At 45.3% G+C, this 17,709-nt stretch overlaps 1 long non-coding RNA gene across 2 annotated transcripts; it reads right to left on the reverse strand.

Annotated features, from left to right (window-relative positions):
- Positions 1-2,779: 2,779 nt before the first annotated feature.
- On the reverse strand, positions 2,780-15,324 carry LOC124233916 (uncharacterized). Of its 2 annotated transcripts, none has more exons than XR_006887184.1 (3): positions 14,992-15,324; positions 14,546-14,713; positions 2,780-3,577 (listed from the first exon to the last, which is right to left on the reverse strand). It is a non-coding gene; the product is annotated as an uncharacterized LOC124233916 (long non-coding RNA). The 2 variants fall into 2 exon arrangements; XR_006887187.1 differs by lacking the exon at positions 2,780-3,577 and adding an exon at positions 9,776-11,942.
- Positions 15,325-17,709: the final 2,385 nt, after the last annotated feature.

Below are 17,709 nucleotides of genomic sequence, written 5' to 3' on the forward strand. Positions count from 1 at the left end.
CTTAAATTTATTGAGGCTTGCCTTGCCCCCCAGCATATGGTCTATCTTTGAGAATGTTCCATGGGCACTTGAGAAGAATGTGTATTCTGCTGTTTGGGGATGGAATGCTCTCTATATATCTATTAAGTCCCTCTGGCCAGGTGTTTCACTTAAATATACTATTTTCTTGTTGACTTTTTGTGTGGATGATCTGTTCATTGAAGTGATTGGGGTGTTGAGGTCCCCTACTATTATTGTGTTGCTGTTAATTTTTTCCTTTAGGTCTGTTAATAGTGGCTTTATGTACTTTGGTGGCCCTGTGTTAGGTGCAGATATATTAATAAGTGTTATGTCCTCTTGGTGGAATGTCCCTTTTATCATTATCTACTGCCGCTCTTTGTCTCTCATTGTCTTTTTTAATTTGAAGTCTGCTTTGTCTGATAAAAGTGTGGCAACACTTGCTTTCTTTTGTTTGCCATTAGCTTGGAGCATTGTCTTCCATCCCTTCTCTCTAAGTCTGTGTTTTTCTTCAGAACTGAGATGTATTTCCTAGAGGCAGAATATTGCTTGGTCTTGTTTTTTAATCCATCCAGCTATTCTGTGTCTTTTAATTGGAGAATTCAACCCATTTACATTTAGAGTGATTATTGTTATATGACGGCTTAATGCAGCCATTTTACCTCTTGTTTTCTGGTTGTTCTATGTTTCCAATGTTTCTCTTCCTTTGTATTTCTGACAGCCATTTCATTTTGTTGGTTTTCCAAGAGGGATTTCTCAGTTCTCTCTCTTTTTGTGGATTGTGGCTCTGCTCTGATGTTTTGTTTAGTGGTTACTGTGAGGAATGTATGAAAGACATTGGAGATGAGATTGTCAATTTTCTTATAGCCTCTTATCCCCATTAACCTAAGCAGGTTCCTTCCCTTTCCTCTCCCCTTCTGAGTAATTGCTGTTACCAATTGTTCTGTTTTTAATGTTGTGAGTTTGTGGCTAAGTTGAAGTGCTTATCATTACTTTCAATGCTTTCTTTCTCTTTCTCTTTTGTCATTGAGTCTTTGCCTCCCTGTTCTAGTAGAAAGCTGCAGGTTTCTGATCATGTCTGTCTATTTATCTCCTTGCTCAGAGCTTTGTACACCTTTGCCTTTTTGTTGCTGGTGTGGGGACATCTTTAATTATTTCTTGTAGGGAGGTCTAGTGGTGATGAACTCTCTCAGCTTTTGTTTATCTGAGAAAGCTTTTATTTCTCCATTGTATCTGAACGAAAGTTTTGCTGGATAGAGTAACCTCAGCTGAAAGTTTTTGTCTTTCAGTATTTTTAATATATCATTCCATTATCTCCCAGGCTGTAGGGTTTCTGCTGAGAAATCCGCTGATAGCCTGATAGGGTTTCCTTTGTAGGTTATTTTCTTCTGCCTTGCTGCTCCTAATATTTTTTCTTTATCACTAACTTTTGCCATTTTTACTATTATATGCCTTGGACAGGGTCTTTTAGTATTGATGAAGTTGGGCATTCAATTAGCTTCATTTATCTGCAAATCTGAAACCATTCCCAGGTTTGGGAAGTTCTCAGCAATTATTTCTGTGAACAAGTTCTCTGCTCCTTCCCCCCTCTTCTCCCTCTTGAATACCTATAATCCTTATGTTGCTTTTCCTAATTGAGTCAGATATTTCTCGAAGAATTCCTTCATTTTGAAAAAACCTTATTTCTTTCTCCTCCTCTACCTGTAGAATTTCTACATTTTTATCCTCTAGAAGACTAATTCTTTCCTCCATAAGATCAGTTCTATTTCTTACTGATTCTAGATTATTTTTTATTTCATTGTGTTTTTCATATCCAGAATTTCTGCTTGATTTTTTTTATAGTTTCAATCTCTTTGCTGAAAAGATTCATTTTATTGCTGAGCTCCTTGACTTGTCTTTCCATGTTTTCTTGTAATTCATTGAGTTTCCTTATGATGGCTAGTTTGAATTCTCTGTCATTCAGGTTGTATATTTCTGTGTCTTCAGCGTTGGCTTCTGGAGAACTGCCATTTCCCTTCTGGTCTGAATTGTTGCTGCAGTTTCTCATGGTGTTCAATGAACTAACCTTTTGTCAGTGCATTTGTGGTACCCTTAGGATACAGGTTCCCCCCGTTACTGCTGGGGGAAGTGGGAGCAGTGTTTCTGGCCCCACCCAGTCTGCTGGAAGCTGTGAGGGTATTATGGGTGCTTGCCCCAGCCTGGAGTGCCTTCAGGCACTTGTGTGAACTGTCCTCAGTAAGCAGGGCTTCCTTGCTGGGCTAGGGTTGTTCTTTGGTGCCTCAGGGGCACTCTGAGCTCTCCCTCCCCACCAGAAAGTGATCACCAGTGGGCTCAAAGCTACCGTGCCTGTTCCCACAGCCCCCAGGACACATTCCCTCTTTGAGGGCTCCACAGCACTATGAGGGTTCACATGCACACCTGAGGAGTGCTTGCGCCAGAGCCTACATCTGCTGAGGTCTCTGTTTACAGCAGGTGGATCTGCTGTGCTTGGCAGGTAGGGCTTCCTCACTGGGACCCAAGCTAGGGCTGCTCCTTGGCTGTACAGGGGCACCGTGGGCTGCCCCTCCCTACCAGGACAGCAAACACAAACGTGGGCTAAGGGTTACTGCCGCCTTCTCCTATGGTCACCCTAGTGCACATTCCTACTTTCTATGCACTTGCACCAGGTTTGAAAGTATTCGTGTGTGAGCACAGGTCTACCAGGGGAGAGCAGGGTGTGCTCACCTATCTCTGCCATGTCCCTGGGGGCCCGTGCATCCACCTGCAGATGTATAGCTGCATGTGTCTCTCAGGCGTCCTGTTGTGCTGTGTGGGCTTCCACCATTGGTCAGTGAATGTCCACTTAGTTGTAGTTCAAAAGGAGGACAGATAAAGGGAACAGCTCACTCTGCCATGTTGCTGACATCACCATGACAACAGCATTTTTTAGTGAAAGAATATGCATTCTATCGACACTTGAAGGGGAAGAGTGACTTTACAGGTCTGGGGGACTTGGGAACATCTGAGTGAAATTATCCATTATAACTTTCTTTTTCTTTAACTACAATTTTATATTTGATGAAAAATATTGTACCCAAGTAGAATAATTTGTTAAAGTTCACTTTGAACTGATCATTTGCATGCTTTGTAGTTTCAAAATTGGATTGTGATCTTTAAGTACCTATATTGACAATTAGACTTTAAAAGTGTTAGGCAAATGATCTGGCCTCGGCCCCCCTCTCTGAACTCACCTGATACCTTTCTCCCCATCGGTCACTTTCCCAGGCTGGCATCCACAGCACTCAAATGGGCTCCCACCTTCATGGATACATTCTTCGACTGTACCTCCTACCTGGAAAGCTTGAATCTTACCTCCTTAGAGAGACCTACCCTGACCAGCCAATCTAAAATAGAGTGACCTTCCGTCCACTAGCCATTTGGGCTCGCTTGATCACATGACCCTGCTTTATCACCATCTGAAGTGACACTGGTTTTTCCTGGGTTCACTTGCTTGTTGCTTGTCTCATTTCCCAGGACTAGTATGTAGGTTCTTCATAGCACAGGACCCTAAACTGTGCTGTTCAGACTGTGTATCCAGCACCTGAAATTGTGAAGACATGAAATAAGTACTTGTGAAACGAACAAATAAAACCGAGGCATGTATTAATAAAGAGAAGAATTATATGTTTAAAATACATGTATAGAAAGTATACATAAAGGCAAATACCAATTGTACGTATAATTGTTACATGCACCCTCATACCACAACTTGCTTAAAAATTTCTTCTGAACAAGTCAAAAGTAAATGAGAGTGAGGTCAAATGTGTTTGCCATGTTTTGTAAACTGGAGAAGTGTGGAGGAGTAATATCTAGTATCTGTCTGTAGCAGGCAGAATGACGCCCTGGAAATGCCCAGGCCCTAATCACTGGAATCTATGAATATGCTACATTTCACATCAGAAGGGACCTTGCCCATGTAATTAAGATTATGAACCTTAAAATAGGGAGATTATTCTAGATTACCTGCTGGGCCCAAGTTAAGCACACGAGCCTTAAAAGCATGTAAGTTTCTCTGGCTGGAGTCAGAGAGGTGGTGGAAGAGAAGGCAGGAAGGATGCTGCTGAGGGGAGGGCAGAGAGATTCTGAGTGAGAAGAATATGATGCCCTATTGCTGGTTCTGAGACAGTCTGGACACCTGCAAGGACCAGAGAGAGGCCTCTAGGAGATAAAGACAACCCAGAGCTGGCAGTGAGCAAGGAAACTGGGACCTTTTTCCTACAAGCGCAAGGAACCGAATTCTGCCAGTGACCTAAATGAACTAGGATGTGCCTCCAAGATTCTGCCTCCAGGAGGGAATGCAGCCCTGCCAGCATCTGGATTTGGTTCTTATGAGACCTGGACCAGAGGAACCAGCCGAGCCACACTGTGCCCAGACTTCTGACCTGTGGAAACTGTGAGATCATAAATGTTGTTTAGGCTGCTAAGTAGTGATAATTCATTACGGCAAAAGAAAACTAAATAATGTCTAATAATAATCATAAGAATAACGTGTAATGGAATTCTTACTGTGTTAGAAGGTTTGCTAAGGATTTTATGAGCATTTCATTTTATTTTTATGATAATTTATGATATAGTGTACTTAACCCATTTTCAGAAGTCTACTTAACCCAACCCTCTCATCTTTGAGAACTGCCTCTCCTCACCCACACATAGCAGTGAGCCTTTGGCAATGATGCTAATATTTTGTGATCCCATTGCGCTGACCTAAAGTGGACCAATGGTGAACACTTGGCCTAAGACGGGTCAAACAGATGCTATTCCCTTGATTTGGAATTGTAATTGAGAGACGTTACTTTCTTGAACATCAAGCAAATAAAATCAGAAATTCTGGAGTGGTATTGACATGAAAAAGAAAGATAAAATAATGAGGATGTACAGAGGAAAACATAGTGGCCAGAGATTACTGAGGTGAAGGAGAGAGATTTAAAAGAAGTGGCTTCTTAGGTTTTAGGTGCTTTCCTGTTGTCTCTATTGCCTCTTGAGGCCCAGCTGTATCCCTGGGCCACCATCTCATTATGGAAAAATGTCTCCATTTAGTTAGATGAGCTTGCGGAGAGTTTTCCCACTCCCAGCCAAGAGAATGTCAATTAAGGCAGGTAGTATTATTACACTTTCACCTAAAGAGATGCTGTATTCATTAGGGTGGGCTAAGCTGATGTGGCACATAGGCTGGTGAAGTTCAAAGACAAAGCTCTCAGGCAAAATCAAAGAGATGGCCTCAGTCAGCGGGAGACTTCCCTGGTGATTCAAGGAACCAGGCTTCTGTCAGTCGTTGTTCCAATGTCCCTGAGAGTCTTTGCTGTCATCTGAGTCCAGTCTGTATTAAAAGAGAATGGGGGAGCAATATCGGCTCCTTAAAGTCCTTAGCATCAGAGTAGCATCCATAGCTTTTCTCTTCATGTTCCATTGGCAAGAGCTGGTCAGGTGGCCACAATTAACTGCAAGGAAGATTGGGAGATACAGTCCAGCCAGGAACCTAGGAGCCGGAAAAGCAGGTACGACGACCAGCCGGCAGCCTCTGCCAACTGATGCTCAGTGACTTGTTCAATATCATGCAGCTGATTTTGGCAGAGGTGGGGATCAAAACACAGAGGACTCAGGAAATCTGGATCTGAACCATTTTTCTCCACTACATTTTTGTTTTACTTGATGGCTTCCATCTTTTAACTAGTTGATTTAAAATTCCACTAAACCTGTTAGCTAGCCAGCTCACACATTCTGTCCTTGTTGATTTACTTTTAATTTAGATAGTATCAGAAAAAGGAAACTCAGTACTCAGTCTACTTGGAAAGGGTCAGTGACAAAGTACACAAGAACAGCTGAGGCCTCAATTAGGCTCCTCACTGCAAACACTTCACTCAGAAAAAGGACAAACTGCTACACTATTTAAGAGAAATGGCAGCCACAAAATTGAAACCCTGTAAACTCTTTCAGATGAGTACTTCTGATAGTTTAATAACACAAAGTCACTTGTTTTTACTGTTAGTATGAAACAATTAAGTGGTAGTAGGTAATCAACTTAATTTGAAGTTAATTGGCCTAAAATACAAAAAGACTCTGAACATACTCTAGCGTTCTTGATTTTGTCCCGCTATTTTTCAGGATTCTTTGGTGATGTGTTGGTGAGATAACCAGGATCACAGTCTGGCACTAAACCTGTAGGGAAGGGGTTCGGTTGAGCATAGAGTGACAACTGGCACGGCGATAGGGATGGTCTCCTTGAACGTGAAGCTCACTTACACACACATATTCTCTTGGGGGTGGGGAGGGGTGGGTTCCACAATCTACAAGTTATCCACATTTATAGTTTAGGCACAATAATTGTCAGAGGTTCCAAGAGGAAGAAATGGAGCAGGAAGAAAAGAATCCTGGGTAATGTAGACAACCTGCTCACGCCAGGCGATAGTGCACATCTCTTCTGACTCTGCACCAGTAATGGTACACTGGTAGCTTGAAACTGGCCATGTAGGAATTTTTACAGAAATTGGCATATACTACAAACCATGCTGTTCCCCTCTCCGCCCCAACAGAGCTGACTGTTAAACATTTACATGCTCTGTTAGTCAGAGTTCTCCAGAGAAACAGAACCAATATGATATATAGATATAAAGAAACATATTATGAAACATTGACTCACATGGTTACAGAGGCTGAGAATTCCCATAATCTGCAAGATGGAGGCCTGGGAGAGGCTGTGGCATAATTCTATTCTAAACTCAAAGGCCCAAGAACCAGGACCGCCAATGTCCTAGAAAAGGAGAAGACGACACCCCAGCTCAGGCAGAGAGCAATCCACCCTTCTTCTGCCTTGTTCTTCTAGTCAGGCCCTCCACGGACTGACAATGCCCATCCACATTGGTGAGGACTCAGTCAGCTGATTCAAATGCTAATCTCTTCTGGAAACACCCTCACAGACACACCTAGAAATAATGTTTCACCATCTCTCTGGGCATCCCTTAGCCCAGTCACACTGACACATAAAATTAACCATCACACTTGCACATCACTGTGGTACCTGCAGTTCAGGTGGACTGACATGATCGTCTGAGAAGGTATTTTCCCAGGTGACACTGTCACTGCCCGGCCCAGGGTCCTGAGGCTGACTTGCTGACAGTAGAGCAGGGCCTGACAAAAGCACATCAGTCTCAGGTAGTGGGCTACGAGCATGAGAAATGCCAGTCAGTACAGGAGACATTCTTATCTAACAACTGGGGAAGCAGGACTGTAGAACCCCATTGTCAATGGAGCCCCACAGTGTGGGAGGCAGAACGGAGGGTAGTTCATATGGGCAGACTCTACAGGGGTCTCAGAGCATGTGCTAGTCCATTCTCCCAGGGGAATGATTAGGTACTAAATTCTACCTTATGTGCTGTTTAGAAAATGTGGAAGAAAGTAAATCCACCGGCATGGTGCACGAGCAGGAAGCCTTGTCCTAACTGCAGAGTTGGCTGGGAAATCTTCTAGGAGCTGAGTCAGCATTATCCCCATTAATTTGGGGGCCCTTCCATGATACACAGACATAACCTTGCCATGAGTCAGAGAAAAGTAGTCAGCCCTGTGTCTTTTGGTCTGTCTCTCCATCTTCTTCATCGGTGATTTCAGATGTGCCCACCTTTCAATGTGGCGAGTCCTGAGTTACTTCACAGGCATAAAAGGACCTCTAGGCCAGAACTAAATATTTCTCTCCTGCTTCTTTAGCACCAGGCTGGTAGAGGCATACTGCATAGGGGTAAAGATCAACTTGAGTCTCATACTTTTGGTGATAGGAATAACGACCAGCTGTGAATAGGATCTATGGGCTGTGGAAAACTTTCACAAAACCTTGTTAGACGTGGGTACTTAGGAAGTCTGCACCAAAGGGAGTGGTTTCTCTGCAATTAATGATCTACTTTGTGTGCTGGCCTGTTGACAGAAAGTCTGTTGGGAACTAGTCTGGGGTCCAATAAAAGTGATCGGTTTTTTCTTCCTGATGCAGCCTCTAAGAAAGGAGACAAGTGGCAGGTGACCTGGAGGAGTTGGAAAATATTTACAGTCAGCCTGACGAGTGCATCTCAACATCAGGATACTTACGTCCCCTTTTTCTGGAAGAAGCCATAATCAAAATCCTACCCCAGCATCATGTCAGGGACCTTTGCACTGTGACCCAGGTGCCTTACTGAGTTGTCGTTAGAGACAGAAGTGTCAGAGGCAGACAGCTCTGTGCTTGAGCTCTCCAGGCCAAACCAAAGCAAACCAAAGAGGACAAGCCAGGGACTGTGGCAGGATGTGTACATGCCTTCAAGGGGCATTCCAGTGAGCAGAGGGCTGGATGACAGTTTAGCCAATTTCTTAGTCACTTTCCAGAATGCTGGGGGGAAAAGTCTGTACAACCTGCAAATCTATGGAATCTGGAAATGAGTTCAAATCTTTTTTTGGATCAGTTTCAGTCTCAAGCTTTTCGAAGTAAATTGCTCAAAGTGTAATTAGAGTACAATTTCTCCCCCTCTTCCCACAACTTCTTTTAGTTGTTAAAGCTGAAGGCAAGCTGGGAGAGAGTAAGAAAACACTCCCTAGAAGGGGAATGATGCTGACCAAGGTCCAAACCTACCAGTGCCGGTGAGAACATCAAAACAGATGCAAGTTGCAACAGCAGTGGTACTTGCCTTTGAATGGCCCAGAGGAGACACTCAAGGTGGACCACCTTGATCAGTTATCATGGACCCAGGGAGTGAAGCAGCATGGTGACAGGGAGAAAACTGTGGTCTCAGAGGGCAGTATCAGTTCTCTGAAAAACATGGGCGACATCTCCGGATTTAGATTTGAGCTTTATCTTCCTTTATTTCTTTCTCTTCTCTTCTCTCCCTCTACCTCTCTCATTTTCTTTCAGCTAAGGTCTGGAACCTCTTCATATCTAGGCAATGGTATCATTTAATTGGAATTTCCTTAATAATAGCAGTGTTCAGCAGGTAGAGACTGCCACACTTATATGCCCAGACACGGAAAGAGCTCAGAGGTATAGACATTTCCGATTGCAATGAATTCCAACATTATTCTTCACGTGCTGGCTCAACACTGTCAGCAAAAGGAAGACACCCAACAACCAGGCACCCTTCCTTTGCACGTTCTGTGTACCAATGCAAGAGAGGCAGGACAGAGAAGCTGGCCACTATCTCCCATTTTCTCTCACATCTAGAGCACCTGGAGTATTCCCAATACCAAAGCCTAAAAATTGAGCTGGGAGCCACCTCAATATGCCCAGAGTGGAAGGAAAACCTATGGAAGAAACCCCAAACCAGAAGAGATGGCTTCTCTTTCCACAAGGAATACAGGACAGAGTTGAATGAACTTTGGACATTTTGGGAGAACTCTAGGGTCACTCTATTGTCTGAAACCAAGAAGTTGAAGCAGCCCATTGAAAATTTGCAAGTTAGCAGTGGAATCTCCACATCCTGTATCCTATGTGCATATATAACCCCTTTTGATGGTGGTGCAGGAAAAAGAATCAGGCAAAACAGAGTTGCAGTAAAGTGAATGAACACATCACACCCTGAATTCAAGATGCCTTGGGCTCTTTGCTTGGGAACCAGGGGCCGACGCTGGCTGTGAGTGATTTTAGCAAATCCCCAATGGCTGGTGAGGACAAACAAGCAAACAAACAAAACCCAGACCACTCGTGTAATTTATTCATCTTTTCAATTTTAATTTGAAGACATGAATTCCCTTGAAGTGTTGTTATTTTATTTAAAAGCATGATGTTTTCCATAAGAGACTAAAAAAAGCACAGCAAAGCTGGTACAGGTGCTGGCTTCCTCATGGTGTGCAGGTCTAAGATGTCTCTGGATAAGTACTGATTATTCCCCACTTCTATGAAATATAGGATCAATGGTGTCTAAGCACTTGTTGAGCACCAAGCCTGAAAAATATACACCATCCCTGATTGCACTTGACCTACTAATCACAGAAATTACAAACATTTTGGGGGGTTAGTGGCTACTAAGGCAGCTTTGAGGATCATAACTTGAACACTAAGGGATTCGATGACTTCCCCCACAACTGTGAAAAGAAGACCCTGACTTCATGACCTGCAGATCTTTTTGAAACCTGGGAACGGACAGAAGATGTTGACAGGCATTTCAAGTACTGGAAAATTGTCCTTTGAATGCTTTGGTTTTAGCTTCCCTGGATCTTGCAGGCTCGCTATTACTATAGACGGCAGCTTTGAGAATGTAGAGAAGTTGATCTCCATCAAGATAAGGCTGGGAAATGGATTCCATTCGATTTTGCCAATTATGATCAGTCTGAGATTGAGACTCAGTTCTTTACTTGAAAATTAGAATTCCTGGCCCTAATGTGAGCAATTATAGACAGATTTTAGAATTTTATGAGTTGGGCTGCCTTTTCAGAAATGAACTTATTAACTTAATTCACTTGTATATAAAATTTGTGTCATTTTCGATGCTAAGGTTCAGTGATGAGTGGCCATAAAAGCAACTTTAATTTCAGGCCATGTCTTAGCCAACAAGACTCATAGGCCATTTTATCTGCCCCATTACTTAGAAAGGGGAGTAAGGTTCCATGTATATTCATAACAAAGCAGCATACTCACACTCTTATTCTCGGCAAAGAGAAAAAGTGGTACTCATGATGGAAGAGACAAGACCAGAAGCAGTCCCCAATAGATACCAATCAAACAGGGAGTAGAAAGATGGACCTTGCATTTCTAGGACCAGGGAGACAGCAGATGCTGCCTCAGCACTGAGCTGTCAGTGAGGGAAGACTACCAACCGCCCATGGCTACAGTGTCTGCTTTGTCATCTTCCTCCATTCCTGACTGACATGTAATCTGTGGACCACATCTATGCAATGATGTGGACAAGGTAAGCTCAGGGACACATATGTTTTGGTGAGATTGCACAGCCTCAACATGACCTGACAAAGCTGACCGAACAGAATCAGGCGGAGGCAGGTGCTCTATGAGTTAACATGGCAGCACAGATGCAGCTCCTGGTACATCCTCTTAACTTATCACAAGCAATTGTTTTCAAACAAGTGAGCAACTCAATTCCAAAATACTCTCCAAAGGTTCAGTTTTATATCCCATTTCTAGTATCAATTTTCTTAGCCTAGATCCTCTAGAAAACAGTCTCAAGTAAGGAGGAAAGTACTGATAGGTATTTGGGAAGTGCAAGTCTATTTAACCCAAACCTCTTGTCTTTGAGAACCACCCCTCCTCACTCACACATAGGACTGGGCCTTTGGCAATGAAGTATTCTCTGATCCCATTGCTCTGGCCTAAAGGGGACCAATGTTCACAGAGGAAATAACCCACGTGTCATCAGTAGGGAAGCTGTGGGGCATTCACACAGCAGAACACTCCTCAGTTGTGCTCAGGAGCAGATGCTGACACACGTCACAGGTGAATCTCATAGCTGTGATGCTGAGGGAGGCGATCTGACAGAAGCTAACACATGAATAAAACAGAGGAAGGAGGCCCTCTTTTCTCTTTTTTTCTTCTTTTAACATAACGGAGGGCTTGAATTGGGCTCTTCATTGGCAATATCATGTCATGAAAGACTAACAGCTTGAGATTCAGGAGACCCAGGTTCTGGCTGAGCTCTGTTCCCGAGAGCTCCCATATGACCACGGGCACTCTCTGCCTCAGCGTCCTAAGTTGGTCCCTCTGGTCCATCACTCCTCTGGAATATACTAAGTCCACATCTGTTCATCACTGGGAGTCTCTAATTTTGAGCTATAACTGACGGCAGTGTACCTACGGTGTCCTGGTGCCTCGTGTTTTCTCCTGTTGGCTTTCAAGATGTTATGGCACATGTGGAGTTAGGAATCCTATTGTAGTACCAATGATGACTTGTGAACCATTCTCCTGGTGAACATCTTTCCTCTGCCGCCCCATGGCCTAGAACCTCCTGCTGTGAACCAGATGGTCAATCATGGAGAAGTTTACTTCCTGCAGAGGAGCCCAGTTCCATGCTAAAGAGCTCTTCTCTCCCCCTATCGCCCCAGACAGGACCTTATAAACCTTCCCAGCCAACTCTTGCTGAGGAGCGCAGCCATGGTGAACGTCACCACACTGGCCCTGAAGAGATGGAGCGTCCTGGCTGAGAAGTTAGAGGGAGGGGAAGTCCCGGGTGCTGCCTTCAGGGCTCCGAGGTCTGAACCCATCTTTCCAGAATGGTCCTGTTCTACGAGGTGGGCAGGTTCTGGGCTAACAGAGTGCTGTTTCAGTTACACTTTGACCTGATCCATTTCCAAACACTCTGCTGATCATTGCTTCTATTTAAAAATGTGCGGCTATCAACCAACGCATAAACAGGTTCACAGAAGGTAACTCTTGTAATTCGGGGTAGACCACCTGGCACAATATTTTTAAATGGCTGTAGTGCATGGAATTTTAAAACAAGTCATGTGCCCTACCTTAGGCAAGATTCATTGATGAATGCAAAAGCTGTGGGTGAAATTTAAAGGAGAAACTGTATATTTGCAGAATCTCAAAGTATCTGCCTCCAAATATTTAATAAAACTTTTTTCTCTTAATTTCTTTAAAAGACCTATGACTATTTAAATCAAAAATTTAACACTGTACCGTGGGATTAAAATATGGGTGGATGTGAAATTTATGCTGACAAGAGCATAAAGGGTAGAAGGTCATCAATGAACCTCTTCTTTTTATTTTAACATTGATGAAACTAGTACACTATTAACTCTAAGTAGATTGTGATATGTTAAAGATGCACATCGCAATTCCTGGAGCAACCACTAAGGCTATGCAAAGGGGTGTCACTTAAATGCTAATAAAAGAATTAAATAGAACACAAAAAAGTATTTGTACAAGAATGTACATAGAGGAAATAACCCATGTGTCCATCAATAGGAAAGTTGTGGGGATTCACACAGCAGAACAGTCCTCAGTGACAACAAGGAGCAAACGCTCACACACACACAGTGGGTGAGTCTCATAAATGTGATGCTGAGGGAGGCAAGCTGGACATGAAATAATCCACATTGTATGATTTCAGCCTAAAGGAACTTATGGTGAAAAAAGTCAGAACAGTGGCTGCCTCTGGAGGAGGAAAAAATTGCTTGGGAAGGAACATGTGGCAGGAGACCAGTAAGAGAGGAAGGCAGCTGGACCCTGTTGTAGAAATGGAGACAGCAAGAAGCTGCAATCAGGATGCACGTTGCAGGCAGAGCCACCAGGACGTGTTGTGAGACTGTGTGTGGGGTGAGAAGGGAAGAGTCATGGATGACTCCTGGGTGCTCCCCTCAGGGAAGAGGACCCAGGCTTGGGGATGACCAGCAGATGGCATTCAAAGCTGGGAGACTGGCTGGGATCTGTGTGAAAAGAGAGGGCATACAGCAAAGAGAAGGGGGTGAGGATTACTAGAGATCTGGTGGGGGAGGAGCAGGGGGAGGAAGATGGAGTGAGGGGGTGGGGGCTAGGAAATCCAGAGGAAAGCGTTTCAAGAAGGAGGAAGTGCTCAGCTGTATCACCTGTGTCAAACGCAGCTGAAAGAGTGAGATAAGAAGAAAAAGTTAATCTTGAATTTATCAAAATGGAAATCATTGGTGACGTGGATAAACGCCACTTCAGCAAAGTGCAGTGGAGAAAGCTGGAATGGAATCAGTTCAGGAGAGAACGTGAGGAGAGGCCGCTTGAACGGAGCAGAGAAGCAGATGGTAACTGGAGAGGAATCTGGGGTCAGAGGAATCTGTCTGTTTAAGGCACAACCTTAGGGCGTGTTTGTACGTGGATGCTGGCAAAGAGTCATCATAGACACAGGACTACAGAAGTCTGGGACGTACACTGAAGGGACTTCTCTGCTCAATTTTACTCAAAGTTACAACTGTGATCTTTAAAATAAATGGGACTTTTGCCATCTTTTTCATAATACAGGTCTACCCCACAGAACATGTCCCCAACTGATGTTTTCCTGGAAGAACACATTGTTAGTTTTTAACACCCAAACTGTATAGCAGCTACTTATTGCTCAATACCTTTCTCAGCTGATATTTATACAGATAAACTTTATATTGTGTCTTCAAAAACTACATTTTAAACTAAATGGTTTGTAAGAAAAGCTTCATGCTGCTTCCAAATACCATTGGGAGACCATCAATCATGCTAGTCACTTTACAAAGCTTTGGAGTGTCACAAAATGTACAATATCTGATGTTGCTGGTCTAGGAGAAGCCACTACTACCGCACAAACTGTACGTTAACAACCACATTAAACGGGAAGTGACCAAGAAGGCATATTTTAAGCATTTTTACATCCTAACACGATATTCGTAACTTCTATCTAGGTGCCATATTGTGATTCAGGAAATTGGGAGGGTTTTTCCAGGACTTGCAACGTCTTATCATTTTTGCTATTGAAAATAATGGGAAATAGGTTCTCCTTAGTATTTTCTCAGAGAAAGTCCGGCATTTAAGGCACAAATTACTGACAGCTATTAATGATGGATGACTTCCCAACCTTCTTGTTTTAGTTTTAAATGTTTAATTACTTACCTTGGAAGTTACTTAACTCCATTTCTTATAAATCTTGTAGTAAAATTGATGTTCCCGAAAGTTGTATCACAGATACTCTGCTATTCTGCATCCCCTCTGCAGAGAATTGAGGCTGCCAATTACTCATTTGAGAAGCAGGTAGTAACGTCGAACTTGGAATTAGAGAAACTAAATGGGAAAATGACATAAGAGAATTATCAGTGTAACCCCCAACAGCAACAAATTATTAAAAGTGGATCCAAAGGGATATTTAAAAGGGGATATTAAGAATGGTTCTAAAGGAGCCATATTATAGGGCAGAAATGCTGAAGTTGTGTATTACCTTCCTACACAAACTTCCCTAACATTTTGGGGGGACCACGGGAAACTTCTGGTCCTGTTGCCTGTGTTAAGCGTCAGGGACGGGGTGTGGTGTGGTCCCCAAAGCAGCTGCGGGGGTCACTCACCTGTACGCCTGAGTTTCCTGTCTATAACGCAGGAGTGGGGTCTGCCCACTGTGACGTTTCCTCCTTTTATAACATGGCTGGGGCAGTCCTTCCAAGAGGCCTGACCGAGGTGTGGACCGCTCAGCCCGGCGGGGTCCACGGGGCTCTGCAGCGAGCCTGACCACGGGGTCCAGAGGCAGGACGGTGGCAGCCAGAGGGATGGAGGGGATACAGGGAAAAGCGGCGCTGAAAAGCCAAGTTCGAGTTTCCCAGGTACTGGCATTTCCAGACTAGCCCGTGAATTCAGAGTTTGAAGCCCTGTTTGCGCTTGGGCAGTCTCAGACCCCGCCAAGCCGGTCGGCTCACCTCTGCCTGGGTGCCCCATTGCGTATGTCCAAGGGGGCGGGGCGTGGAGAGTGGGCGTGGCGCGTCGGGGGGCGGGCCTGTGGGCGCGACGAGGGGCGTGGCGGAGGGCAGTGGGCGGGGCGACTGAGGGGCGTGACGGAGGGGCGGGCGTGGCGGAGGGGCGGGGAGGGGCGGGGAGGGGCGAGGAGGGGCGAGGAGGGGCGGGGCAGGCGCGCCGAACTCCAGGCAGGCAGGTTGTACCCGCGCCCACTCCCACAAGCAGCAAGAGGCGCTGGGCACTCGCCAGTCTGCGAGAAGTCCAACTCCCGCCGCGACAAGTCGACCCAGCGGCATCCCGTGTAGACGCAGGGCCACGGTAACAGGGCGAGTGCAGCCGCTGTGGGACCACCGGGCCACGCTGGGTCTCGCCGGCTGGGCTTCGGAATATCCGCGCTCGGCAGGACGCGCTGGAACCGCGTCCCCTCGCTAGGCATACTGGGAGCTGGAGTCTCTTAACTGCTCCCAGCAGCAGGTTGCATGGTTGCAGGACTACAACTCCCAGGATGCGCGGAGCGCGGCTGCAAAACTACAACTCCCAGGATGCGGCGCGCGTCCACCCTGCCCAGCCCTTGCAGGGAGGGGCAGCCTGGCTGCGGACTGTGGTCCTGCGCCGCCTCCCGCGGAACGAGTCCGGGAGGGATGTGAGGGAACGACTAGACAAGGGAGCCAAGAGGGTGTGACGCTGCGCTGTGCGGCGGCGGAGCTGCTGCGTGCAGCTCGCTTTTGCAGGAATCGAGTCCGGACTCAGTCCCCTGCCCCGTCCTAGCAGCTCGCGTCCCTTTACCACCTGCGTGCACTGGCTTGACATCCCAGGAACTGTCCGCTTTGCCCGCTGTCCTCTGCTTTCTCTATCCAAAGTGCCCCTTTTCCACGACTTTGGGGAGAAATTCGCCCTGGTGGCCCCAATGGAGAGCACGACTTAAGGAGTTTGCAGGATGGTAACCCTGGCTGTGGGTTCCTGAAAATGTCACCCCCACAAGACGCCTCTTTCACAGAGGGGAGGTTGAGACATTGTGAGGCTCATCATTGGTTTCCCCAGGACCTGCTGAGAGCAGAGGATAACCATGATTCCCAGGGAAGCGTCCAGGGGCCATTTCAGCAACCCATTCAAGTGCAGAGGCCTCAAAAAACTCAGCTTACTTTGATGAGCCTCGTCTCCGCTCGCGCCTGACTGGCCAATGTCTTTAGAGACGCACTGGTGACCCTGACCCCTCAGGAACAGACAGACTGTGTTCCAGCTTTGGGAGAGCCATGTGCAAGGTGCGGAGCCCCGGGGCATCATTGGAAACCTGTCAGGTTTACCGTCTTTGCTTTGGATGAAAGCTCATCACAGACAGCAGTCAGCGATGTGACCTTGACTTACCTGGTCTGATCTGTTGGATTTTTCTGTCTGGAAATAGAGCTATCCAGGAGCAATTCCGCTTCCACGTATCGTCTTTATAATTGATGTTCCTAGATTCCTTATGCTCTAAGGGACAGTTCCTTTTCTTGCTGGGTGGTGCCAAGATAAACACATCTAGGGATATTCAGTTATACCATATGTCCTTAAAAATTAGTTATAATAGTGACAGGAACAGGACATAAACTATACTGCTCATTTGCAAAGGATAGAAGACAAGCAAGACCTTCCCATTAAAATGTTTCTGCTCATTCCCTTCCCTGTACTGCGCGTTTGAATGCAAACACAAAGGACTTGAATTGTCAAATTTTTCTTTTCCTGAGATTGATAAGTTAACTTAGGAGGTTTAAGTGTTTTGTTGAAACCCATGGAGGAATAGTTAAGCAGCCATCATGATTTATCTCATCCCAAAAAACCTGGGTGTTGATCTACATGACCTTGTTTGTATGACGCATTCTAATAGGTTGCATTTCAGATTCCTGAGTGTGGTGTGCTATCAAATGGACTGAAAAACCTGGTTGTGGAAACTGGGCACTATTACTGTGTGAATAATTTCCCTCTTCATGAATTAATTATGTGCAAATTCATCAACACCTTTGTAAAGAAAGGAAGAAAAGCCGTGTGGTGTCTGTGAATGTGGTGAGATGAGGAAGTCTAGCTAGACCACATCACAGTCCTGGGTTCTTCTCTTGTGATACATAGGGCCCCAGGTGATAGTCTGTGCAGCTGTTGGGGGTGTGGCCGCAATGACCCTGTGCTCTCAGCAGTCCCCACAATGGTCGTCTCAGAGGGTTGGTCTCCTGGTGCAACCACAGCAGCTGTTCACAGAGCCAGGTGGTCGTAATTCTGTCTTCTGTGAGATTCTGTGGCCCTGACCCTCCCCTGCTGTCCTCATTCCCATTCCCATCTGCTGGGCCCATTGCTTTGCTCCGATC

Source organism: Equus quagga, chromosome 2 (assembly GCF_021613505.1).
Source record: "Equus quagga isolate Etosha38 chromosome 2, UCLA_HA_Equagga_1.0, whole genome shotgun sequence".
Classification (NCBI taxonomy): domain Eukaryota; kingdom Metazoa; phylum Chordata; class Mammalia; order Perissodactyla; family Equidae; genus Equus; species Equus quagga.